Source organism: Mus musculus, chromosome 2, assembly GCF_000001635.26.
Source record: "Mus musculus strain C57BL/6J chromosome 2, GRCm38.p6 C57BL/6J".
Taxonomy (NCBI): Eukaryota; Metazoa; Chordata; class Mammalia; order Rodentia; family Muridae; genus Mus; species Mus musculus.
This window is the reverse complement of record NC_000068.7, coordinates 102,171,462-102,186,208: the sequence shown is the minus strand read 5'-3', so window position 1 is coordinate 102,186,208 and position 14,747 is coordinate 102,171,462. Positions and strand designations below refer to the sequence as shown.

Below are 14,747 nucleotides of genomic sequence, written 5' to 3'. Positions count from 1 at the left end.
CGCGCGGGCCTGGGCTGCGGGCGTGGGTGTGCGCGAAGGGCGGACCTCGGCGCCGGGCTGGCCGGGACCCCGCGAGGGGCCGCGGCGGGGCGCGCGCCGCGCTATTGTGTGGGCCGGCGCACCGGGTGCTGTTGTCGTGTGTGTGCGCGGGCGGAGCTTTGTGCGGCGCCGGCTCCCTAGAGCCGGGCGGCCGCCCGGATTGGGCGTAGTTCGAGTGTGGCTCTGTGTGCTGGGAACCGAGGAGGGAAAGGAGAGGACTCCACTCTTGATTTCGGGTCTTCCCGGATTCCCTCAGCCTTTAACATACACTTTTCTGCCTCAGTTTCCCATCTACGCTCTCCCCGCATCTGCATCCCAGCTTCCTTTCTCTTCTTCCCTGGACCGTGTCTGGTTTGGGAATAGCGAGATGCAGTAGGGAATGGACATGGAAATCATTCGTTCATCCTGGGAGCAGATCTTTTACTTCTGTCGTCTGTCGAAGATGCCTTAACCTTCAGGGAGCAGGGAAGGAAAAGAGGACCGGGGCTTCCTCTAACGGCCGTTGGTCCCTGCATCTCAGAGCGCGTGCATCCTGAGACCCGCAGGGTCCCTCCCAGACAGAGTGCTGTTCCCAGGAACTTTTCTGCTGATGTGGGCACGCTCCGAATTCCAGCTTGGAGCCCTTCCCCTCTGCCTCTGCCCGCTGGCCACAGCTGTCAGCAGCCCCTCCACAGCTCTGCCCGCCCTTGGCCCCTGATGCTTATTTCTGGGCAGCTGATGCTCACAGAACTTTCTTTACTGAAGATTTCATGCTCTGTGGCCGTATCATTCACACGTCTAATTTATGTCGGATTTTTCCAAATACTTCCAGAAAACTTGGCTGCTGCGTTGTGTTTGTTGTGAGGGAAGTCAAAACCTTTCTGAGCTACCCCTTGCAGATGTCCAGCAACCCTCCCTTCCTAGAAGTTGCAAGTCCTGTGCATCCTCTCAAATGACTGGCCAGCGGGACCTCCCCCTCCCCCATCATCCCCACTCCTCTGAGACTCCATTTAAATGTCTTGTGGGCTTGCTCAGTTTCCAGTGAGGGGTTAGGCTCCTGTGGCTGCTGTAGGTTTTTTTTAAAACCAAGACTGAGGGTTTGTGTTCTGTTTGTCTGGAGTTATGGGGATTGGGGGGAGGGGGTTGTGGAGAAGGAAGGGAGGGCAAAGTGAATTAGGCAGCTATAAGCAGGTGCAAGTTATTTGGAGGTTGTTAGAGCAGGCTCAGTTCCAGGGCATCTCAGACATGAAGATCTGCCCGGATTCACACATTTAATTCACATAGCAATGGCATGTCCCTTGGTAACACCCCAGCTGGCTCCTCTGTGTGTTCTCTGCTTAGGACCAGTGGACACTAATTATCACATCTTCTTGTTGTACTGGGTCGCATGAGTTGAGTTCACAAAAAATTATATGTTTCTCCCTTTCAGCAATGGTTATTTAATATGCCTGTGGACGTATACCATAGAGCAAGGAAGTGCAGTAGTCACCGTGAGCCATAGTTGGGGTAGGGGAGGGACCGCCAGTGTTCCTTGGCTGAAGTTAGCTGTGGCTTTGGATTACTGAACTTGCTTTAGGACCTTTAGGTGGCTTGAAGCCTTTCCCTGTTACACTAAGGATCATCTTTTAAGTGTGAACTATGTCTTGAACCAAGTGTTGTAGGAAACAAGGGTTGGTTGTTGAGCCAACATCTCCCTTCCTAGTCCTCAATCCTTCCCTGAGAAGTTGCTAATACCAGAGAGGTTGTAGAGCCCAGGACTTTGGAAGGTTTCCTGTAGAGGAAACCTGGGCTCTGAGTTGAGTATTAAGTCCAAGACTTGGGCCTTTAAGATTGTGGCTGTTACTATTTTCTCATGTATCCTGTCTGGCAGCGCAGATCACTTCAGAGTTACATCACGTTGTCTGATGCCCCATTTTCTGGCACCTGGATGCTGCACGTGGTGGGCTTAAGTGTGTGAGTCTTTAGATAATTCTAAAGCGGGTGTGAAAATGAGTGGTTGGTTGCTGCATCCTCTCCTTCTCTGGCTAGCTTTTGGTAAGACCCCTGAACATCTCAGGGAAGAGGCTTGGTTTCCCTTCCTCCTACTAGAAGCAGTGTGCCTATTAACCTTTCTTCTTGAAGAATCTGCTTCTCGGCCTGAGCTGTGGGTGGGTTTTGTTTATTTTTTTTTAACTAGTTGAGTAGTTGCAAGTAGTCTAGCCTAGCCTAGCCTAGCCTAGCCCCACCCAACGGGGTAGATGAGACTGCTCAGAAGTACAAATAAACACACCTTGTTCCTTTTCATCTTCAAAGGATTGTCTTTGGGGCTCCCTCCTGGGGTGTGAGGTGGCTTTTGTTTTGGTTTTTGGTTTTCCTGATAGCCCACTAGATCGAGCATTTAATTTCTGTGGAGGAGGAAGCAGATGGAGATTTGAATGGTAGATGGCAAGTTGGTTAATTCCTGGTCTTAAACCCTACCCTATGCAGGGTTAAGTTAGTAGTGGGCTTGTGTGTTGCCACCGCTGTTTGGCTGTTGCTGTTTCTGTTTTGGTTTATTGATGAAGAGTTTCTGTAACCCAGGCTGGCCTCTAACTATTATCCTTGAGCTAGATATGTAGTTGAGGCTATCTTCCTGAAACTTGCTCAAGTACTGAGATTACAGGACCCACCCACCCTATTCCTGTGATGTTGGGAATAAAGGAGGGCTTCACTCTAGCTAGGGAAGTGCCCGTGGCTAAGTGGGGCATTCTTAAGTCCAACAGTTCTGAAACAGTTGAGAATTTTGGATCAGGAAATTATGCGATTTGATGATACTGTATAAAAAAGCCTTGTCCTTTTGCATAGGGAGGTTAGGGGACTCCAGGATGTGTGACCCAAGTCACTACTTGAGATGTCCATCTTGCCACTGAAAACAGCTGACCTTCTCCACTTTTTCCAGAGCTCAGGTAGCAAGGAGCAGGCAGCATGTCATTCCGTGGTTCCCAAGAGACTGATGGCTCTCCAGGGCACCGTGGTGTCAATGGAACCTAGATTCTAACCCAGGCTTTTCTCAGAACCCTTTCCTGGCTTCTCTTGCTAATACCGGCTTGATGGAAATTGCTACCGGGTCTGTTCTGCCAGAGACTTTTGTGATTTTAAAACAACCACCGCAGAGTTTGCCCATGGCCGCCGTTTACTTCTTCAAATCTGTTCATTTTATGGATAACACCCAGAACTCAGTGGTCCCTGAAGAGCTCACAAGTGTTCATGGAGAATAGTTCCAATAAATCTCAGTCTTTATGTGGAGATGTAGGGTAGTCTCAGTAACCTCACCTCTCCCATGCATGAAGGTGAGAATCTTGACAAGAAGACACTCTAGGCCAGACACTACTGCTGATCTCAGTAGTACCAACCTTAGGGTGCTTACTGGTCGGGCTTTATATTTGTGTTTCTAACTTTTCTTATATGTTTATCATTTTGTATAAATGTAAATGAGAAGATGTGCTATGTACACATCTTAGAGGGTTGGAGTTGTATTAATTATGGGATACTTTCAGGGACAAATATGCTTATGGCTGTTGAGTTCCCTCCCTCCCTCCCTCCCTCCCTCCCTCCCTTCCTTCCTTCCTTCCTTCCTTCCTTCCTTCCTTCCTTCCTTCCTTCCTTCCTTTATCTTTCCTCTCTTTCTTTGAGATGTCTTCTACCCAGTGACCAACAAAGTGTTTTAAAGGCTGCACCTTTCTTGCATTGGAATGACTGTGAATAATCTACTCTCTCGGCTGCTAAGGAGAGAATTCTCTATTCTTTTTGCTGGGAGGGTGGCCCATGTACTTTGAAATTGCAACATTTGCTGGTCATATCATTTGCTAGGTGTTTAATATTGCTCACCAGAATGAGAAGACTCTAGAGTTGCTGTAACTGCTCATTGAAGAAAATTAGGACTGTGCAGGTTCCCATTGCTGCTTCCAGGAGTGAGGTTAGTCTAGTCTAGGGTTTCTTGGCCTTTAGAGCCACTGACATTTTAGAGTGAATTAGTCGTTTGTTGTATAGACTGCCCCATGTATGGTAATAATCGGTCATCTCTCTGGTTCCTACCAACTTGAAACGCTCCCGTGTAGTTAGCTGGGTGCCAGCCTTCCAGCTCTTCCTGTTGAGCATTGTTCCTGCCCACCCTAAAGATCTTTGCTGGATTACATTCTACTTCATCCTACTTGCCTCTAGGCATCTGAATCCACCCAAGTTCAAAGATGTAAAAATACACCCTTAACTAACACGTCCTTGGTGCGGACCTCTTCCCTCTCACTTTCCCCTCATGCTGTAGGAAAAACACTTGGAACTTTTGATTGCAGCTTCAGCTCCCCGGGAGAGACATCTGCCAGTAAAGCTGGTCACAGAGAGGCGGTAGTTGACACCAAAAGCTACCTGGCTCCATGAGTGTTAAGCTTGGGCTGTTCCTGTGCTCAGAGCCTGCAGGCTGAAGGAGAGCGTCTTGCCTGGTTTTTTTGTCTTGAGAAATGTTGAAATCTTAAACTGAAAGTCCCCTCCCTCCACTCCATAGAGCTGTGGTTCTCAGCTTCCTTCCCTCTCCATGAGTCCTTCTCCAGTATCAAAAGCCTGTACAACTTGGGACAGTTCTGCATATTGCTGGGAAATTATCTATGCTCATGGCTAGGTGGTTTCCTGAAGTTTTTGCTGTATACTTTAAAGTCCCTTTAGAGTTCCATTCTGTGTGGCTTTATACACTGAAGTTCCTTTAAGACTCTTCCCCCACAGCCGTCCTTTTCTTTGGTCTCCAGACTTCCTTGAGGTCTTTTCCTTCCTCTTCTCCTCAGATGAGCCATATAACTGGTGAACTCCTGCCTCCTTTGATGCTTGAATCTGCAGGATGAAGAAAGTAGGTTCCCAAAAGGGAATGCGGGGCTTCCGTCCAGGCACATTTGTCTTATCCATGTCCTCTTTGAAAGCCTTCTCTACTGAGGAGCTCTGGTTTCTCAAGCATGCAGCTACCCATTTCCTTCTTGTCTTTTGAGTAACGAGAAAATTATTCTTAAGCCACATTCATGTGTCCAGTAGTGTGGTCTCAGAGCCTGCACACACCATTACTGTGTTGTGCTTAGGAGTACGAAACTAGGCACAACTTGCCATTTGCCAATGGAGAACAAAAGGATCTATGAGCGAATCTGAGTTTGCTGATCTTTCTATGATCTGGGGCATGACAGCAGCCCTTTCTGCCATTGGTGCCTCAGAGACATTTCTTAGTGTCAATGATATTGGAGTCTGGACATCAGTCATGATGCTGGGGCAAGCATGGATTCAGGACAGCTGGACAGCACACATCCTAGCTCATCCCTTTAGCTTTGTAGGTAATATATGTGTTGGTGTTTTAAGACTTCTTAAGCCTCAGCTTTGTGGGATTTGAGTAATTTCTGTGATTGTTGAACACTAGTGTTTGGTTAAAAGTATGTGTGTGTGTGTGTGTGTGTGTGTGTGTGTTGCTTGACATCCTTGTGGACTGGTTCCAGAACCCCACTTAGACACCATGGATACACACGTCCTTTCTATAAAATGACATAAAATGTATTTGTATATAACTTAATGCATTTCCTGTGTACTTTAATTAACCTCTACATTACTTAGAATTCTGACTACAGAGTAAACACTGTATGAGTAATGGTTATACTAAATTTTCTAGGGAATAATGACAGGAAGTCTGTATATATTTATATATCCACAAGAGATGCATTTTTCCTACAGTGTGTATGGTGTGTTGTGCCCATGTGTGATGTGATGCATGCAACTGTGTGCATGTGGGTGCTCATACCTGTGAATGTGCATGGGACGGCCAGAGAAGGCTGTTGTATGTTCCTCTATCACTCTCTGTCTTACTACCTTGAGACAGGGTCTCTTCTGAACTAAATGATGCCTGTTTTAGCCCAGATGGCTGGCCAGTGAACTCAGGACATCCTCCTTTAGCGATCCCAATTAGGGTTATAGACAAGTGCAGCCATACCTGCTTGTCCAGTGGGTGCTTAATATGTAATCTCACCTCCTCATGCTTTCAGGGAAGGAGTCTTACTCACAGAGCCATCACCCCAGCCCATTTCCACACACTTTGATGTGGGTGGACACCGAAGGCACACGGTATATACCTTTCTTTCATATTTCCTGAGCTGACGAACCACTAATCCTACTATGTTGTAAATTGCTCAAGGCCTGGGACTCTGTGTCATGTTTCTTGCTTCTTCTGTGATGCTGAGGAGACTAGGAAAAGCCTCCCTCACTGAAGGTCCACTCTGTCAGGCAGGATGCCAGGCATTGCATATTTTACCGTTATGTCCAATTAAAACATCACCAGAATACCTGTGCTCAGAATTCAGACACTATAGAAGTATGACAATGAGATGTTAAATCTTCCCTTCACCTTTCTCTCCCTACCCCTGAGTAACTGCTGTGGACCATCTGAAGATTCCTGGATTCATTGATAAATGCACATGTACGCATGGGCAGGATTCAGTGAGTGTGTGCCTGTCTGGGGTTGTAGCTTACCTCTTCTTGCTTTCTTATATTGCTATCAGTTTTACTTTGAGTCACTTGGGCAGGTCACTTGCTTCCATTGGGCACATCTTCGGTACTCAGGAGGGGTTCAGTAGTTTCTGTCAGCCATGCTGTGTTTCGTGGCTCATCCTTCTGCCCTGTCTTCTAAGCCCAGGGTGATATGTCTGCAGCCATCTGGGAGCATCTTTTTCTATCAAGTTTCTAAACGCTTGGCTTTTACCTACTAAGAAAAAGGGCTTTGCCCGCATTCTTTTTCAGTGCACTATTACCCATTTGCCTCATCCCTGTCTCTTTGTGTTCATATTTTTAAAAAATGATTTATTTTTATTTTATGTGCAATTGTGTTTTGCCGGCATGCATGTATATGTGCAGGTGTCAGGTCTCCTGGAACTGGAGTTACAGACAGTTGTGAGCTGCCATGTGGGTGCTGGGAATTGAACCCGGGATCTCTGGAAGAGCAGCCAGTGATCTTAACTGTTGAGCCATCTCTCTAGCCCCCATGTTCACATTTTTTTATTCCAATACCATATTCTAGTGACCTCTTTTGAGAGATATCTTAAACAATAGGCATCCTCAACCCAGGTAGTTCAGAACTTGATGAAAATGATAACATACAGATGACCATAGCTAAGTTCACCCAGCCAGGTCAGTGATCAGTAAATCACAGCCATGTCTGCCATGCTGTTGGCCCTTGCACTCATCCTGTCTTAGCTGTTACAAAGTCAAAGATGTTCTTAGCTGCCTTTATTCTAGTTCTTATCTACCTACTCATCCTTTTCAATACAGCTTTACCAACATCTTCCTTATATATGACATTTAGATCGACAGTGTGCTCTGCCATCTTGTAGACGAGCAAAATAAAAATAAGGTCAATTGAAAGCCCTTCCCTGACGAACAACTGTCATGATACCAGAAGGTTTTGTGCAAACTTCCAAAGGAGGGGAGCAACCAACAGTTCTACCAACTCTGATGCTTGTGAGCCACAACAATGCATGATAACCCCAAGGGAATAGTAACGGTACACATACCTCGGCAGTAACCAACAGCTTTCTGATTTAAGACCCACTCATCAAAAGGGAACTTTTGCGTGGTATTGGAAACCTAGTTAATTGCTCAGGACTAGTGAAGTCATGCATCTTGGAGAAGACCCTACAACCACTATTGTGCTAGAGTTACCCACAGATAAATGTAGGTGTCACCGTCATTGAGAGAACTTCTCTCTGAAACAGAAAGAGACTGGATACCTCTACAAAACAACTCCTGCTCTTAAGTCTCAGGGAACATTGCTAGTGAGGTGGCAGAAAGATTCTAAGAGCTAGAGGATGGGGAGTTTGCTGTGAGACTGTGTCTCCTAGGAATGTCAGGAACTACACCCATACAATCTCACTAATATGACTGCCCGAACTTGAGCTGAACAGGGGCAACAGCAGTACACCTGCTAAAGTGGAGGGCGGTGAGGCCTCAACCCTACACAAAGAGCTACAAGCAAGTGGTGCTCGCAGCAGAGTAGGAGAACTAGACTTCCCTGGAGAAGAGACACCAACTGGTTTTTATTCCGTACCAAATAGTCAGCCTTGAAAACATCTATACACAAAGCATTTTACAGACCAATCAAGTTGTATTTATGTATTTAGGAATACCTATGTATAGACATATATGTTTATAACAGTAATTAATCAAAAAGCCATGAATTTGAAAGTGGGGTGTATGGAAGGATTTGGAGGGAGGAAAGGGAGGGGAAAATGATGTAATTTTAATCTCAAAAAAGTAGAGAATTTTTTTAAAAAGGTGGGGTCACTGCCGTAAGAGTTTGACCAGGGAAAGTGGTTTCAGGATTGGCATGTAGGTCTGTGAGCGTCACAGCCTTAACCTGTGCTCAGGCCTAACCTCGGGCCGTGGTGTTTTCTCATCCCATGGTTGCTGGAAGATGGAAGTGCAGGGTCTCACCTCTGCTGGGGACTCTGTGAGAGGACAGTGTTGTCAGCTCTCACCTCTTAGTGCAGGGTCTCACTTCTGCTGGGGACTCCGTTGTCAGCTCACACCTCTCTTGTTGGAGAGGAAGCCCCAGCTGATTCTGTTCCAGACCACGTTCTTGTGTTTTGGAAGATGGAAGTGGATGGGTGGCCTTTCTCCTGGGTGGGGATGTTATCTTTGGGGGCTTTTGAGTCATCCTTTGCAGACGTGTGGCTTATCAAGAGCAACAACAAGTTGTTATGGTGTTAGATATGCAAGTGATATTTTGTTGGAATACTAACCAAAAGGCATTAAGAATTTTTTTTAGCACTCTCTCTGTCTGTCTGTCTCTGTCTCCGCCCGCCCCCCCCTCCGTGTGTGTGTGTGTGTGTGTGTGTGTGTGTGTGTGTGTGTGTGTGTAGGTCAGAGGACAGCTTGGTAAGAATTGGTTCTGTCCTTCTACCCTCTGGCTGTCTGGAATCAGCAAGGTTATCAGTCTTGCTGTCAAATTTCTTTCCACACCGAACGATCTCACCAGCCCCATGAAGTTTTCTTCTCTCAATACACCTTATAAACAGTGTTAGTGCCACAGATAAATGACCATTGCATAAAACACCTAAAACCAGATTTTCTAGACAAAAGCAGAGCCCCGATGATAATGATATAAAAAGCAAGAGAAGCTTCAAGTTTCCAGAAGAGCCACTTTCCTACTCTGAGCATCCATGTGTACGCTTCCCCTACAGGAGAAGGCTTTGCTTGTGAACTGATGGTTGTTGATATTATTTACAGTACCAGGTAACATTTTAATGTAGTACTTCAGAAGGATGCTAATAACTCTGTCCCTGTCCTCATCACCCAAACTGAGGAGGACATGTGGGCAGTGGTACTTGTAAGTTATGATTGCTTCTAGTTTATAAAGATCGTTATGGGCAGATGAGACTGGACCTAAACTCTCATTCCTAAGGTCTCTCTAGAGAACTGAAAACTGGAATCAGACTCTAATTTTAGTGAAGTCCTCGTGACATCAAGCTACGGTGATAAATTGGGTGAATTCTCTTGTGCCTTAGTCCGACTGTGATTTCTGACAAGTAGCAAACTGTGCAGATGAGGCTGTCTCTGTCCTGGAGAGTGGCCACAAAGAGGGAGGGCAGCCATGGAGCTTATTCTGGAGCTGGAGGGAAGTAGAATTTATGAATAGCTTGATTTAGAAGACTCGTAAACCCAAGGTGCCAGTTTCCAGGTGGCAACGGAGTACTTGTGTGTGTGTTGGCAGGAAGAAATGCAAGTATAAAGGGTGTTTAACTTTACAACATCAAAACTCCCTCCCTGCTCATTATTTCGAGGTCCAGCGAGGTTAGCTGGGCATGTCGGCTGCGTGTGTCTCTGATGGGGCCTCTGGAGCAGTTTCCATCAGGCTTCGCCTTGAATCAGAGCAGTGTTCTCTGTAACTCACTGGAGATGGCTGAAGAGTGGACCCCAGTCACACTTGTGAGTTCCAGGCTTGGCTGAAGCCTCGCCTTTGGTTTGGAAAGTTCTAAATTTAACTTGTTTTTTTCATTATAAAAATAAAATGAAAGAGTTAGCAGGGAAATGGAAGAACGGTTAACAATGCAGAGTATTCATTTCATTAGCGCCAAAGCTATAAGAAGTGGTCGATGCTAAGGAGAAGCAGAACAGAGATGAATACAGTGTTTCAAAAGCAGATTTATAAAAACATCCCTTGTAAGCTTGATTAAAAAACATGATACTGGCCAGTGAGCCCTGCTGGCAGGAGCCCAGAGAAGGAAAGCTAGAAAAGTTAGTAATCACCATGGAAGAGATAAAATTGGAAAGCGTGACGTGTGCCTTGGAAATGGGCTTTATCGATGAACGCGAACGGATCTGGTAAGTGTTAAAGGGGAACAGTAAATATGGAGGGAACCTGGGCAAGGCAGCAATGACAGAACCCAAAGGATTTAGCTTTCCTAAAATTCAGGTGTTACCCAAATCAATGATCAAGATCCTGCAAGAAAAAAAATCTAATGGATGTTGAAAACATAAGGAAGTTGTTCATTTAAAAAAAAAATCAGATCAGAGCTATCAAAGAGATTATAGAAAGTAGAGAGATGGCTCAGTGGTCAGAGTGCTTGCTCTCAGGAAGACCCAAGTCTTCTAGACATCTATAGGAAGATCAAGATATGGCTGAGCCTGTCGGTGGTGGCGCACACCTTTAATCCCAGCACTTGGGAGGCAGAGGTAGGTGGATTTCTGAGTTCGAGGGCAGCCTGGTCTACAAAGTGAGTTCCACGACAGCCAGGACTATACAGAGAAACCCTGTCTGGAAAACAAAAACAAAAACAAAAACAAACAAACAAAAAGATATAAAAAGATATGGCTGCATGTGCTCCTAACTCCAGCCTCCTGTGTTTGTGTACGTGGGGAGAAGGGGTGGGGAAGGGAGCAGAAACAGAAAGAGATGCCAAGCAAGGGCTTGCGGGCTGTCCAGCCTGTCTGAAATGCTGAGCTCTGGTTCAGGGGAAGACTGGCTCAAGACAATAGGCAAATGGTAAAGACATCTGACATCTTGTTATGGCCTCTGTGTGTGCACACACGGGTTTAGCAGCACACTGAGGTATGTGTGCGCGTGCATACATGCACACCCACACACAAACACACACACACCACCTCCCTCACTCCATCTTCTCCTCCCCCAAATTGGAAACAGTATTAGATGGTATATATCAGCATCCCTTGAAAACACCCATAAATCATGACTCAGCAACAAATCCTGAACAGAGGTGGGTTCCATGGGGCAGGTGGGGTCCCTTGTATTCTCTGATGTCTTTTACTGGTACTTTTTTTTTTTTTTTAACAGATCTTGCCTGAGTTTATTTGTAAGAACAGCCTAGGACACTGGTCATCTGCAAATAGTGTGTGGGGAGGTGTGTCACAGCAGTCCGTCTGTTTTCACACTGGCAGGAGCCTTTTCTATGGGGCCTTCACAGGGGCCTGGGCACCTTTGGGGGCCTGAGCACCTTTGGGAGCCTGGGCTGGAGCTGAAGCCTGGGCCTTAGCTGGAGCTTTGGCCCCTGCCTTGGTTTGGATCTTAGGCTTCGGTTGGCAGAGCCTCTGACCCTTGGCCATGTAGCTTTGAATCCGCTTCCCAAGCTTAGGGTGAGTGATGAAAGCAGCCGCTTGAGTTTGGGGCCCTTTGGCATCTTGGGCTTGATGGCCTGAGGCTTCACCAGGGCCTTGATGGCCTCTGCGCGCGCACTCACTGCCTTTGCATTGTTGGCCTGCATCTTCTTCAGGCCTTTCTTGTTGTGCTTCTTGGCAAGGCGCATGTTCCTCAGGAACTTGGGGTCAACCCCCTTAAGAGACCGGGGTTTCTTGATGCCATTTCTGTGCTGTTTGCGGGACTGGTTGTGTATGGTGTGGTTCTTGGACTTGTTCATGTCTGCACGGTAACCCGCGGCTCCCACAGCGAATGGGACCGGAAGAGAAAGAGCTTACTGGTACTTCCCAATACCTGGTTCAGTGCTTGGCATCATGTCAGCCAGGCAACAGGGTTTCCAGTAAGTCATCTAGAGGAAGCAATGGAGGGGGCAGTGTAGAGAGGTGACTGTAACTCTGAAGATAATGAATCAGGGAGAGAGCCAGATGAAGCCACGGGGAATGAAATTTACCTGCCCAAGCCAACTGTGCCCTTTGGTGACAAATTATTTCTCCTCTTGGTTTTGGAACAGTCTCATTGATCTTTTAAAGAGTTGTAAGGATCGTTACAAGAGATATCCTTGGCTTAAATAGACAAAGAAAAGGTGGCCGCTGTGAAGGAAATAGATTAGAGCAATTTCAGATCAGGCTATAAATTAAATACCTGCATTACAGGACTAGCATGCCCCATGTGGAAAAGGTTTATATAGGTAATGAAAACTGCCATGGGTCTTAATTCCACTGGGAAGAGGTTCACATGGTTTTCTGACTAAATGGGAGACACTTACAAAAGTGCCAAACAGTTTTATTTAAATATCATTAGTTTAAAAAATGTTAAACAAGCTGGTCTAATTTAAAGGGAAAAATATTTACTGGTGAAACTACACAAATGACTCCAGCAATAAATACAATGTTGGGTGGAAGGAAAGGGTGATATCTGCACCTATACATATATATTCGAGATACACACACACACACACATACATCAGCTATAAAACTAAATGTCAAACAAAATGTTGCTAACACTTAATATAGAAAAAAGTATCACCCATATGTCCTGAGAGGAGATTAAAAAGCAAGAGGGAGAAATAGAATTCAAAGTTAGGGAGATAAAATCCGTTCTACAAGGGGACTTGATGGTATCAGTTCAGAATTTACATGACAGTGAACACTAAGGTAGACCAAACAGGGCCACTGCGAGTGGCAACAGGTTCATTAAACAACAAGAGTCTCATCGTCCCACGGCCCCCAATGGAGGAGCTAGAGAAATTACCCAAGGAGCTAAAGGGAACTGCAACCCTATAGGTGGAACAACAATATGAACTAACCAGTACCCCGGAGCTCTTGTTTTTAGCTGCATATGTATCAAAAGATGGCCTAGTCGGCCATCACTGCAAAGAGAGGCCCATTGGACTTGCAAACTTTATATGCCCCAGTACAGGGGAACGCAAGGGCCAAAAAGGGGGAGTGGGTGGGTAGGAGATTGGGGGGGGTGGGTATGGGGGACCTTTGGGATAGCGTTGAAAATGTAAACGAGGAAAATACCTAATTAAAAAAAAATCGTGAGAAATCATGAGAATAATGGGAATGATGAATCTCTTTAAATATTAAGTTAGGTAGTGTATAGAAAGCCCTAATTATTTAGAGAATACATATATTTAATGTTTGAGTTTTGGGCAATAGTGATGTTGAGATCAAAGGACTGATGGGTGGGAGGTAAAATGTCTACAGTTGGGAATGGGCAGTTGAACTCACTGGTCCATACGGGTCTTTTCTCTATATACCTACTCTTTGGATCTGCAGACCTGTTGGCTATGGAAGCTTTGGGAATCCGTCCTCCCTGCTAATGAGATGAGAAGGCTCATTAAGCTTGGAGCTGGGCTTAGGGAACCTGGCACCAGCAGCTGCCCAAGGGGTGTCTATGAGCGACACGACAAGAACAGTTTGGGGCCTGTTACAAGGACAGAAAAGAAAGGTGTGTGTGTGTGTGTGTGTGTGTGTGTGTGTGTGTGTGTGTGTGATTAAGCACTTGAAATATTTTTTTAGGGAATTATTCAACCAGAGAGATATATTTTGAAGAGTTTGTTGTTAGATAATTATGTAGTTCTGTGAATAACATTTATTAAGTGTGCTCACACACAGGAAGATGGCTCTGATATCACCAGAAAACATGTTATGGAGTCACTGGTGTATGCAGACTGAAATATCCGTTTGTAGTACACGACTCTATTGACTTTTTATTATTATCTTGAATTCTCTCTTACATGCATTTACTCAGACTCCACTGTTAACTGCACAGAGCTGCCGTGGCCCCTGCATCCTGAGTGTGTCCCTCACTGGATTACTGAGGAAGTGTCACCTAGGCATAGGGTGGACATACACTCCTCCAGGAAGCAGCGGCAGTAAGCTTGCCTCCTCTCCATCCATCTGCAGCTAGGTCTCAAGCACCTGGACTTGCAGGTGTGTGGGTGTGTGGGTGCGTGGGTGCGTGGGCGCGTGGGCGTGTGGGCGCGTGGGTGTGTGGGCACAAACCTGTGTAAAATGAAGGTGGAGTTCTGCCTAGGGCGTCTCTTGTTTCTTCCTGGGTTGTTGAAAGTGATTCGGGTTGCTGGGCTGGCAAGAGGTGCTGCCTCCCAGACCTATGCACCGCTAGATGCAGCCCTAGGGAGAGTGCTTGCTCTGTCTCTGTAACTCAGGCGGTGGCTGTTTGCAGTCTCTCGGGAAAGCTTCCTGATCATCCTCCAAGCCATGGCCGGTGAGTCTTCTTTTCTAGAAGCCGTAATTCTGTGTTTAGCTCCCAACCTAGAATTGATCACTGGCTGCTGCTGCTGCTTCTCTTTTTTCAGACAGAGTTTCTCTGTGTAGCCTTATGGGGAGCTCACTTTATAGACCAGATTGGCCTTGAACTCAGAGATCCGCCTGCCTCTGCCTCCTGAGTGCTGGGATTATAGGCATGCACCACAATGACCGGCTAAGCATTAGCTTAGCCACCTCTACCTCACACTTGGCACTGCTAAACGTATCATACTGTATTACAGTTTATTTTTGCTTTTTTTCAAGACATAAATGGT

At 46.1% G+C, this 14,747-nt stretch overlaps 1 protein-coding gene and 1 pseudogene across 4 annotated transcripts in view; one reads left to right on the top strand and one right to left on the bottom strand.

The window, feature by feature from the left end:
* Ldlrad3 (low density lipoprotein receptor class A domain containing 3) overlaps nucleotides 1-14,747 on the top strand; it is a 236,260-nt gene that overhangs the window by 252 nt on the left and 221,261 nt on the right. The gene's annotated exons all lie outside the window — the stretch shown is intronic.
* Nucleotides 11,340-11,934, bottom strand: Gm13921 (annotated as a pseudogene).